Source organism: Serinus canaria, chromosome Z (assembly GCF_022539315.1).
Source record: "Serinus canaria isolate serCan28SL12 chromosome Z, serCan2020, whole genome shotgun sequence".
NCBI lineage: Eukaryota > Metazoa > Chordata > Aves > Passeriformes > Fringillidae > Serinus > Serinus canaria.
In genome coordinates, this window is record NC_066343.1 from 18,720,798 (window position 1) to 18,733,507 (window position 12,710).

The following is a 12,710-nucleotide window of genomic DNA, read 5'->3' on the forward strand; positions in this document are numbered from 1 at the left end:
TCTTCCTTTCAACTAGTAGGTTTCTTTTCATCCATTTGTTCCTCAACTACCTTATTTGTTGCACTAAGAAAATAAATATTTCAATCAAGCAAACTATGTGCATTTGCTTTTTCTTAAAAAGAGAAAATACATTTAAAGCATTGCATAAATATTTTATAGAAATAGCTAACTACTGCTTATTTTCTTGCATTATCCAAGACTAATGCCCTTCAATTACTTTTAAAATTATTTCATGCTGGTTTTTTGCTCTCTGTCCCTGGACACCAAAGAATATATTTCAGCATACTGAAATATTGAGCTGCTATTTTAGCAGATGAAAATGCAAGAATTTTCTTTACTGCCTCATGCTTACGGAGTACTCTGAAGAATCATTTAGTAAGAGAGAGAGAGAGAGAGCAAGATACTTAAAACAAATACAGTACTTCACTACTGAGAGATCTAATGCCCAAGTGAAATAAGAGGGAGCTCAAGTGTATTTGTATTCATGGGCACTTTTTGTTTGGTATGATTTCTCTCAGGATGTAAAAAGAGGACTGCTCATCCCACATTTTTTTCTACAGGAATTACAAATAATATTTTTCATTTAACACAGCTTTTTATGTTTTATGCCAGCTGCATGATTAAATTGGCAATATTATGTTCCTGATCTTGCCTCATTCTGGAGGAAAAAAAATTCACTTACTGTATCTAGGAAGTTTTTTGAAATAGTTAATTAAAGGCAAGAATAATTCAGGAATAAAAAAAAACTTCAAGAAAAGCTGTCACTATGCAGCAAAATAGCCAGGATAATCAATTTACTCATCTTCATTGTGTTGTTAAGAACCTTAGCTTACACTGATGTATTTCCAGTGACTCCAGCAAGGCTGTGCCTGGTTGCCGGTTGTGTAAGAAGACAACATGGCTTTTTATTTAAGCCTGAAATGTAGCATATAATGTTTTGTAGTGGAGAAAGGAGAGGGTGATTCATCTCTACTTCATATCAAAAAACACAGGGAGCTAGATTTCCTCATCATTGTAATCTACAACCAGAAATCATCCATTTTGAATTTTTCTATTCCTGCCTACATTAAAAAGAAGATTCCTATAGTTTTTTACATTTGACTCTCCCATGTAATTGCTGCCCTTTCTGAGTCATCTCTAGCCAATCACACAGTGGTGAAATAATAGCTGTTGGAGAATATTCAGTCACTTCCCACGCAAGGTTACTTTCTTTTCCCTCAAACAGATGCTGCCAACAGATATCCTTGAGTCTACAATCCATATCAGTAGCTAAAACATATTTTCCACCTCAGTGGTTGTAGCTGTGTTTGCCACCTCAGAGCAGAGATATTTTTGTGTTAGAACCTTGGTTTTGGTAAATTACTGAGATCAGCAGAAATAAAATATTTATGATACTTCTGCCTATACTTGGCAACCGTGGAGTTCCACTATATATTCTACAGGTCTGATCCCTTGTTGTCCAGAATACTGGATCTTCTCAAACCTGCTAAATCCTTATTTTTCAACATGCAAAGTTTTTCTCTTAAAGGAAAGATGTCTGGAAATTATGAGGAGGCAGACATGAATGTACACTTAAATCCTTCCCTAAGGCAAGTATAAGCAGACAAGTTTCTTGTGCTTGAACTTAACACATTTTTTCAGGGAAAGCTGAAAACAAATCAACATAGTCACACATGGATCCTTTCTTTACATATAGGAACAACTTCTCCTCTAAAAGTATCATTTACTGCTCATCACAGTAAAGGGGCTGCAAAGTCACCACAAAATGTTTGTAGTGGACTTCAGTATAGGACAAATAAGTCTTAATCAGCTTTACATGAAACCAATAAGATAGAAAAAACAATCTATCTCACAGCAGCAGATCATCACTTCAACATGTTAAATCTCTGAGCTGTCATCAGCAAGTCACTTTTAGAATATCACAGCTAACTTGAAAACCTTAAAATTGTTTGCAGTCTTCAGGATAAAAAAAAACTGGTCTTGTGACTTCATTAAAGAAAAGGAATATAATTTCCAGGACCCAAGAACAAATGGGCCATTAAGGACTGTGGAGCATGCATTCATTTATCATGGGGAAATACCTGCTAGAGTGCTAAAAGTGTTCAATGCTTAATAGGAAAACACAAGGATTAAGAAGGCATTATAGTCAAAAACTTATTTCATAAAATTCCTCATTACAAATATCCATAATGTAAGGAGTTCAACAAATTTAAGACTGGCTTTTACAGAGCCACTAAAAGTGCCAGTGAAAGCCAGAATTTCCTAAAAAACATTTATAACAAACTCCTCTCTGGTGTTTATCTTGCAGTGTTTCTAGGAATTGTTTTCAGCCCTTTGGACATAAGTAGACCCTGGTAAAGAGGATAGCAAGACAGATAACTAATCTAGCTCCTGAAATGTAATGAAGAAATAAATATCATTGTGGTTGTCATCTAGGAGAAACTCTAAAAAAGCCTGTCTCCAACAGGAAAGTACTATCAATGTATCTCCATGCAGACTTCCTTTCCAGATGTCAGAGATTGATTAATTCCAGTCAAACCAGCTCTATCAGGTCCTTGTATTGCTTTTGTAATTTATTCCATTTCACTGTCCAATTCCCTCAGTGAAGAATGATGTAGAGCTATAGTAGTTAGAAATAAAGATCTAAAGAGTATGGGTTTGTTGCCAGCATTTTGTATGGACTCCAAGCAGGAAAGTCAAAAGAAGAAGCTGTAATAGGAAGGAAGTAGGAGCAGTTACATAAGAAGGAATAGTCAAGTTGAAACTATTGCCCTGACAATAGAAAATAGCATGCTTTAGAGATTCAGCTGTAGTGAGAGACTGAACTGTGAATAAAGAGAAAATCGACTTTCCTGTGTAGCCCCAAGTCTCAGAAAAATGGCCTTCATGATAGTTAATGCTGGTAATGCTCTGAAACATGATATAAAAAAACTACAGCATATACTCTTGAAGAGCACTCTTCCTGTGGCAACATTGAAGCACAGGAATGTGCTTCTTTGTAATCATATATAATAATGTCACTTTTAAAAAGAGAATTATAATTTGCATTTCTTAAGCTCCCAAGCCTCTAGGAAGTCCTTAGGCATAGGGTGAGTGACTGAGACAAAGTATCTCAAAGCTGAGGGGAGGTCAGTAAGAACAAAAACATGCATTCCTTATCATTGAAAACAATTATACCCCAACCTGGTAAATAGCTATTACATCACTTAAATCATCAGATGTTAGGTCATATCCCTGTTTCCATTAGAATAGAATAGAATAGAGAAGAAAAAAAATGCTTTTAAATTATTTTCATTTCTATGGTATACAGAGTCCAGTTATTACACGAAGAAAGAAACCCCCTGCCTGCCATGTGCAGAGCCTTCAGAGCATTTCAATCTATGACAAATACTCAGTCCTTTATTTTCTTGAACAAGCCTGTGTGTTCATTGCTAAGTCTAATCACTTTATATAAATGGCTTAGCTAGAAATAGATTTAGGTCTGAGCTATTTCTCAAAGAGGTATCACTTCTATTCGTTCTTCATTCTTGCTTGCAGCTGTATCACCATAGTCTGGAAGCAGCCACTTTGTATAGAGCCTGTGTATTATCTGATTTCTTAGTGTTTACCATGATTCCAATGGCTCTTGATTATATTTTTCAGTTGACATTTAAGAACCTGCTGAATCCCATGTCTCCAATACATCCTCTGTATTATTTCTATTGAGAAATGAGAAATAGTGCTATTTATATTTATTTTGGTTTTAAAAGATTGCATACCCTGATCCAGAGAAAGTCAGACACAAATACATTATTTGATCTCATTTAAATTGTTCAAAATTTTAACTGAATATTTCTTTCTGTGAGACTTGGTCTTGCAAACTGTTCATTACCTTTTGTGGAATTAATTGCAACAAATTAGAAAGAACCAACTGGATCAACTGGAATGTGAAGATTAGCCATTCCATGAGACTGTTTGTTTGTACTTCATCTGACAGCCAGTACTGTTTGGTGTAGGATAATTAGGTTCTTCAAATCAGAGAAGCTTTTAAATGTTTTTCCATATTGTTTTGTTCTTCAGTGTATTTCTATTCTCTCTAGTTTATATGTAAATTATTTAAAGCAAAACAAAATTAAAAACTAAGTAAATTCATCTCTACTGGCAAAAAAAAGACATACAAACTCTTCTCAAGTCTAGAGCTTCCTGTTCACAGGCATATGCAAGCCCTTTCCTCAAGGGCAAAGGAAATAGATGTAAGAAAAAAAAGACATAAAAAGCATTCATCTTTTCTCTGCATTGATGTGTCCAGCTCAAAGAAGGAGTAAATGTAAAAAGGATTCAGCTGTAATTTCCTTAAAGAACCAAAAAATGAGCCTACCACCAATACAGTGATTAGAAAAAAAGACACAGGAAGAAGAAAATTTTAATGATGTACTAAGCAGCAGCACGAGACCTCAAGGAGAAGCTGGTCAGAGAAAACCAGAAAATAAAAGATAGTGAAAATTCCAGGGAGGGTTGTGGACACATCAGTTATGACGGAGAAAGCTAGGCAATTAAGAAATAAGCAAAAAAAAAACAAAGTTTCGTTTCCTGTCTCAGTTAAGAGATGTCTATTTTAAGAACACTGAGGGACATCCAGGAAGATATTTTTGAAAGACAGTCAGAATTCGGTCAAGCCACTACTGACCTGAAACCAATCTGAACTAGTGACCTCAGGGCAACAGCGTCACACTTCCTACAGCCAATCTCCCAAGCTAGCCAAGACTTCCTTTTCTGCTTTCTAGCCCTGCTCAGTTTTCACATTGTCTTTTAGATTCCTTCTAGGATTTGATATTGTTTTCTGTAAAGTTACTTTCATTCCCTCTTACTAGTAGTTGCAGACTATTTTGTATATTACTTTCAAGTTCATTTCATAGTTACTCATGTCATTACTTTTTATATTTTTTTACTGCTAATAGCATGAAATGTGCATATATTTTCTCAGCTGCTTCTTAATCATACATGAAGAAATTTAATTTGTATAGCAAACAGAACTGTGCTTGAACAAAATTTGAGTGCAATAAATCACTCAGGAAATACTGTGAATGGCATTAACTGGAGTTCTGGAATTACCTGTACCAAATTAAATAGGACTACATGCACTATCTTAATGATCATTTGATACAATACAGGAAGGAAACATCTAACATTCTATTTTTGTTTCTTTCTGATTTCAGTTTCTCATCATTATACATTGTTAATACTCTAATTTTTTTTTGCAGAAACATTTAACCTAAAACTCAGATCATCTTAGGAAAACCAGCAGTATAGGAATGTTTACTACAGATGTTTCCTCTGTTCATAGAATATCATGTACCAGAGAAGCACCTGCTTCCTGCCTTCTACCTAAAAAACTTCATCCATGTTTGATATGGAAGACTGCCTAGAATTCATAACCTAGATGATCACAACCTTGAGGAAAGAAAAAAAAATTAGCTTAGTGCAGAATGGAACAGTAGTAGCTAAAATCTGAGTTAGTTTATTTAAAATATTTGTACAAAACAGATGATCATCTCAGGCAGCATCACATAGGTATATAAGGTTCCATAATGGCAGTATCATCAATGGGTTGAACTTCAGTCTCAGGCATAAGAAATTACTTTCTATAATTTTTTTATTTTTGGCAATATACCTTTGGCACTTCTTGTAGCAAAGGGTTATTTTCCAAAGGAATGATCTCTTATTCATGAAAGCCACATGAGTGAAAAAACACCCCTTAAAAACATGTGGATATGACACATAGGCCATGGTGTTAGCAGTGAACAAGGTGGTGCTGGGCTAATGGTTTGACATGATCATTATGGAGGTCTTTTCCAAGCTTAACAATTCTATGATTCTCTGGTCTAGATTATCAGAATTAGGGGAGCATGGCTCTCTATCATTCAGTGAAGGGCATTTTGTCTCCCTTTAAATGCCTCCAATCCATCTTATTCCATTCCTCTATGTATTTGAAGCCCAGTGGACATAAATAATTCTTGGTGCCACAGAACTTCTATTTCCATTCATTCTAGACACCACAGAAAGTGTTTACAAAATAGGTTTATAGGGATGTGCAGTAATAGTGATCAGTCATTTCAGTATCTAAAGTGACCATTGCCTTCAGGACCATGGACAGGATCCTACTGACTAATATCTCCTTGGCACGGCGCAGGCCGTGCTTCACTGTAGGAAAGCGATTTGGACCTGAATACACATTTTGGTTATGCTGTCTTTGCAATGTTATTTTGTGTCTGAAGTCATTATAAGTAAAGTAGTCACACAGTACTAACAATTTGCAGGACTGCCTTCATCTTCTTCAATGTTACATTAAAAACTTTATTTGGCATTAAAAAAATAGGAAGGCAAGGAAGTGTAGAAATCTAAATGTATTCTTGAATATTTATTTGTACTGTTGTCATTATTAGGGACTATTTTGTTCCTACAGAAGAATTATATGTAACAAAGTGGTAATTACATGTTCCAGTGAGAATACAATCAATTATTTAACTATTTAATTCCCACAACAGCATTTTTTTCATGGAAAGCTCTTTATTTTTAGGCTGAGAAAAAAATTACGTCAAGCAATTACAGTTCAGCTTCTTCTGACTAAATTTAATTAATTCCCAGCAATCAAGCAATTTTATTCTATGAGACTCCACCATCTGTGTATTTTGCAGATTGCACTCATGCTCTTCAGAGGCCCCAGCATTAACTTTCTTTTTTCATTTTATTCTCACCAAATTTGACGCATTTGTTGGAGCTCCAATCACAGATCATCAAGGAAAAGGGGCTGAGAATATTTTTTAAAACACAGCCAGAGTTCACTGTCCAGATGTGTACACCTTTGGTTTGAGTTATGACATGTATTAAAGGAGACCTGGACTGGGAAATTGTGGAAATAAACTGCTTCACCTACCCATGTGCATAAAGGAGATTAATGGCTCTTTATCCCTAACCACAGGGAAAGACATTTGCAGTCCCCTTCAGTCTTAAAGAACTTTGATACAATCAGAAACAAGCAAAAGGGTTTTGAAGTGCTCTGCATTGAAGGTTGTCTGAATTGTGTGAGGAGGTTTATGAACATAATAATATTTACAGCAACTTTGCAAAGAAACTGAAAGTATGCTCACTATTTTCAAATATAAGTCTTTTTTGCCTGTATCTATGCATGTAAGGTGAGTGTTTCTGCATCAACCAAACTGCAACCACTGCATTGATTATCAGAGAGACCCAGGATCTTAAATTCTTCAGTGCTCTTTGAAAATCATGGTATCACTCAGGATATTCACCTCAAGTTGGACTTAATTACACATACCTAGAATTGTTTTTGCAGACAAGGATAGGTTTTTCTGATGTGAACACAAAAAAACAAAAACAATTAAAAGAGCAAAAATAGATAGCAAAGTTTAGAGGGGGCTTGATTGATTAGTTTCATTTAAGGCTCTGACCTTCGGCATTTTTTTCTAATTGCAGGATGAGGGGAAAAGGCAGACACCTTGGAAGTAACAAAAGCTGAAGGAGCCGAAATTGGTGTCGTGTCGACACCTAGCTGGTTAAACATTTGTTCAAATGCATACTAAGCTTGAAGACAGGGATTTTTAACTTTTGTGCAACTTCCAATCAAGAAATGAAGAGGGTAAGCAAGCTCATTTTAATGGCTTCTGTTTTGCTCCTCCAGCGGGGATAAGAGGGTTAAGAAGGAGGTGTGAATCTTTCGGGAGTGTTCACAATACCCTACCGTGATCATTTAGGGAAAGAAAAAAATTAAAAAAAATCTATCAGCAACTTAAGGAAAGATAATGTTCCATGTTCTCAATTGCAGAAGCTTCAAAAATTATTCCAGTTCATAGCTTTTTCCTTTAAATAAAATCTTGAACTATGCAAAATTTAATTACCCCTGGATTTCTTGATTATCCGGAGAACAAAAACTTCACCCTATTCTACGCCTTCTGTCCACTTTTATATCAAATAGAAATGTAAATTTACTGATGTGGATGTAAACTTGTTATCAGTCTATCTTTGCGCAACAAGGGGATAGGCTAGGAATAAATACACTCCAACTCGTCAACTCCTTTTCTTTCTGTACATTTTCATTTAGGTATTTTAAAACTGCAAATGGCCACAAAAACAGTTGGTTCTGATACGAGACAAGTTTTAGGGTTATGACACAGAGGTTAGAATTAAAAAAAATGTTTTGCATTCCCAGCAGAAGATAACAGGTGACAAAACAAAGAGACTAAAATCACCCATAATACAAAACAATTAGGAGCAATAAACTTTCAAAAAGTACTAATAATCAAGTTTATTTTCTCTTTGTTTTATTGGGAATTGTCAGAAAAATAAAGTTTGTGAATTAAGTTGATTTTGTATTCATTACAGCTCCATTTTTCATTAGACCATCTACTACTAACATAAACCCACTTGAGAGCAGGCATTTCCATTGCCAAATTTGTATTACAGCACAACAGATAATTGCAACGAGATAGCTTGGTGTATCTGAGTGAAGTTTCCAGTTTAAGGGTTTTTTACGTTTTATCCACTAATTAATTGTCTGAATTATAACAAAAAGACCAGGAGAGTAATCCATCTAGCCTCACCATTGTTCGTCCACCCCTGACAAGTGAAACAGATGGAAACTCTACTTGTGTATATAATTCCTTGTTTGCATATATGCTTATTATACAGTGTGGTATACTGCAAGGTTTGAGACTTAAATTTTTGAGAGCCAGCAATATTTGTTTAGATGTAATCCATTAGTTTTCTGACTTAAAGCCTTAAATATGTTCTGAAAATTGCGCATCCCTTTAGATGCTGCGTATGTCAGCAAGAATTAGAAGAGGCAGTGAAGCATATTTGTTCTGATCAACCAAACTAATCTATTCTCACTTTTCATTATATTACAGGTGGCTGGAGGCTATGGATAAAGCAGTGCATCCCATCCATCAGGTAATGCTGTATTTAGGTGTGAAGCATATGTACAGCACATTGTGCAGACGACTGAGAGAGAGAGTAGCTGTGTTTGTACGTGGTCAGATGCAGAAAACAACATGGAAGCTGCACACTTTTGTTCTGTTGGGCTGTGAACCACTCCCAATCTAAGAACCATATACAGAATTATGACTTAGCTTATATGCTTTGCTGGAATATGGTGGAATTAATAAAAATGCTCCCTCTCCAGATTTGAGCAGCTTTAGGCTGGTTTGGAAACACGACATGAAATTAGTGCAGCAGGCAGAAAACAAGGGAAGACTCTCACAAGTGCGTGTTAAGCCTTAGGTAATATGTTCGGAGTAAAAGAAGGGAAGGGACATATCTTCCTAAGTATTCCCCACAGTTCTGCCTTGATTGCAGGCAACCCACTTTTTCTAACAGAATATTGGGTGACAATGAGAAATGATTGCTGAGTTCTTATTTTCTGTGTTTTCAGAGATAAATAAAGATAAGTATGTTGATAAAAATTGACTTAACCATCTCTTTACACTGTTATGGGTTTTTTTGCTGGCCCCTGTGGCTGGGAAAAATACAGCCATAATTGATCTTGAGCTGCTACTTGGAGACATTGCTCAGCCCAGCATAATTCAGTATCAATGGTCTCTGGCTGACCCCTGAACTGGGAATTAAAAAGCTAATTTTAATATTTCCAGACTTTGAACTATAGAGGTCAAAGACATTTTAGTCTGCCCTTTACTGGCCCAGTGAGTCCTACTCGCCTGCTATAGACAGACCATCTTTATAAAAATATGAAAATTGCAAGGTACAAATTAAAACCTGCATTAATGAACAAAAAAAATTATATGAGTGATTCATGATAGGTTTAAAAAACCTATAATGAATGGTGTTTCTTGATGTTTTAATACCTTTTGCACTGAAGTAAAATTGATCGAACATATATTTCTTTTGGCTTTAGCTTTCACATGAAGTTATAAGTGCAAAACAAAACTTGTTTCCAAGTATATTCTTCCTGAGCATTGCTCAATATGAAGGAATTCACACACTTGAAAATAGCAAAAATAGATCAAATAATTGAAAGTGTATGTCCTAACCTAAAGAAACATTGAAACAGCCTGAGCCAAAAAGGATAATAGAGGCTTACACAGACAAAACACATCAAAAGAGTCAATCTTTAGTGTAGCATGCATAAACCTGTTATATAAAATTTCCTAGCATTTTAGACCATACAGAAGAATCATGTTCTTGCATCATTCAGTCCATTACCAACACATGTAAAAAAATAGGGACCATGCTGGGAAGGGAAGGGACGTTCCAGGAAGGGAAGGAAGTTCCATGAAGTTCCGGGAAGGTGAAGGGAAGGGAAGGGAAAGGGAAGGGAAGGGGAAGGGAAGGGAAGGGAGAAGCGGAAGGGAAAGGGAAGGGTAGGGAAGGGAGGGAAGGGAGAAGAGGGAAGGCGGAAGGGAAGAGACAAGGCGAATAGGAAGGGAAGGGAGGGAAAGGGAAAGGGGAAGGGGAAAGGGAAGGGTGCGGAAGGGAAGCGGGGGGAAGCGTGAAGGAGGGAAGCGGGACAGGGAGGGGGGAAGGGAAGGGAAGGGAAGGGAAGGGAAGGGAAAGGGAAAGGGGAAGGGAAGTGGGAAGAGAAGGGGAAGGGAAAGGGAAGGGAAGGGAAGGGTAAGGGAAAGGAGAAGGGAAGGGAAGGAAGGGAAGGGAAGGGAAGGAGAAGGGAAGGGAAGGGAAAGGGAAGGGAAGGGAACGGGAAGGGAAGGGAGGGAAGGGAAGGGAAGGAAGGGAAGGGGAAGGGAAGGGAAGGGAAGGGAGGAAGGGAAGGGAAGGAGAAGGGAAGGGAAGGGAAAGGAGAGAAGGGAAGGGAAGGGGAAGGGAAGGGAAAGGGAAGGGAAGGGGGAAGGGACAAGGGAGGAAAGGGAAGGGAAGGGAAGGGAAAGGGAAAGGAGGGAAGGGAAGGGAAGGGAAAGGAGGAAGGCAGGGAAAGGGAAAGGGAAGGGAAGGGAAGGGAAGGGAAGGGGAAGGGAAGAGGGAAGGGGAAGGAGAAGGGAAGGGAAGGGAAGGAGAAGGGAAGGGAAGGGAAGGGAAAGGGAAGGGAAGGGAAGGGAAGGGAAGGGAAGGGAAGGGAAGGGAGGGAAGGGAAGGGAAGAGGAAGGGAAGGGAAGGGAAGGGAAAGGGAAAGGGAAGGGAAGGGAAGGGAAAGGGAAGGGAAGGGAAGGGAAGGGAAGGGAAGGGAAGGGAAGGGAAGGGAAGGAAGGGAAGGTTGGGGAAAGGGAAGGGAAGGTTTGGGAAGGGAAGGGAAGGTTCGGGGAAGGGTGGGAAGGGTGGGGAAGGTGGGGAAGGGAAGGGCAAGGGAAGGGAAGGGAAGGGGGAAGGGAAGGGAGGGAAGGGAAGGGAAGGGAAGGCGGAAGGAAGGGAAAGGGAAGGGAAGGGAAGGGAAGGGAAGGGAAGAGGGAAGGGGAAGGGAAGGGAAAGGGAAGGGAAGGGACAAGGGAAGGGAAGGGAGCAAGGGAAGGGAAGGACGGGAAGGGACGGGAAGGGAAGGGGGAAGGGGAAGGGAAGGGGAAGGGGAGGGAAGGGAAAGGGAAGGGAAGGGAAGGGGAGGCAGAAGGAGAAGGGAAGGGAAGGGGAAGGGAAGGGAGAGGAAGGGAAGGGAAGGGAAGGGAAGGGAAGGGAAGGGAAGGAAGGGAAGGGAAGGGAAGGGAAGGGAAGGGAAGGGAGGGAAGGGAAGGGAAGGGAAGGGAAGGTTTGGGAAGGTTTGGAAGGGAAGGGAAGGTTGGGAGGGAGGAAGGGAAGGTTTGGGAAGGTTTGGGAAGGTTGTGGGAAGGTTTGGGGAAGGGTTGGCGAAGGGAAGGGTAAGGGAGGGAAGGGAAGGGAAGGAAGGGAAGGGAAGGGGAAGGGGAAGGGGAAGGGAAGGGAAGGGAAGGGAAGGGAAGGGAAGGGAAGGGAAAGGGAAGGGAAGGGAAGGGAAGGGAAGGGAAGGGAAGGGAAGGGAAGGGAAGGGAAGGGAAGGGAAGGGAAGGGAAGGGAAGGTTGGGAAGGGAAGGTTTGGGAAGGTTTGGGAAGGTTTGGGAAGGTTGGGAAGGGAAGGGAAGGGAAGGGAAGGGAAGGGAAGGGAAGGGAAGGGAAGGAAGGGAAGGGAAGGGAAGGGAAGGGAAGGGAAGGAAGGGAACGGGAAGGGAAGGAAGGGAAGGGAAGGGAAGGGAAGGGAAACATTTTGTGTATGGTATTGCTTCCATCCAAGTCTGAATGCAGTATTGCCACTGACAGACACCATGACATTTTCTCTGAAACCCAGAGAGCAGATTGTGAGTTTTCTCTTGCCAGATTATATAAAGACTACTAAGTTCAAGCAATCAACACGATAATTTAAAAAAAAAACCTTCATACAGCTGTGAAGTTGTCCTGTTTGTTCCTACAAAGCATATACTGAAAAATAATATAGGTGCAGAAAAAACAAATAATTATTTTAAGAACAGAGTAGACATTTGGATATTTTCTACCACCGACACAGTTATGTAATTTCATTTTCAGCACTGAATTTTGTTGTAAATTAGCTAGTCTTCTCACTTCAGTAGCAACTCAGCCCCACACAGCTGCCCACTCACTAGCTCCTAGTGTGAAGGGGGAGAAAGAATCAGAAGACCAGAAGTGGGAAGACTAGTGGGTTGAGATAAGGGCATTTTAATAGGTAAAGCAAAACCTCCACACAGAGGAAGAGCAAACGAAGGGATTCATTCACCCCTTCCCGTGGCTGG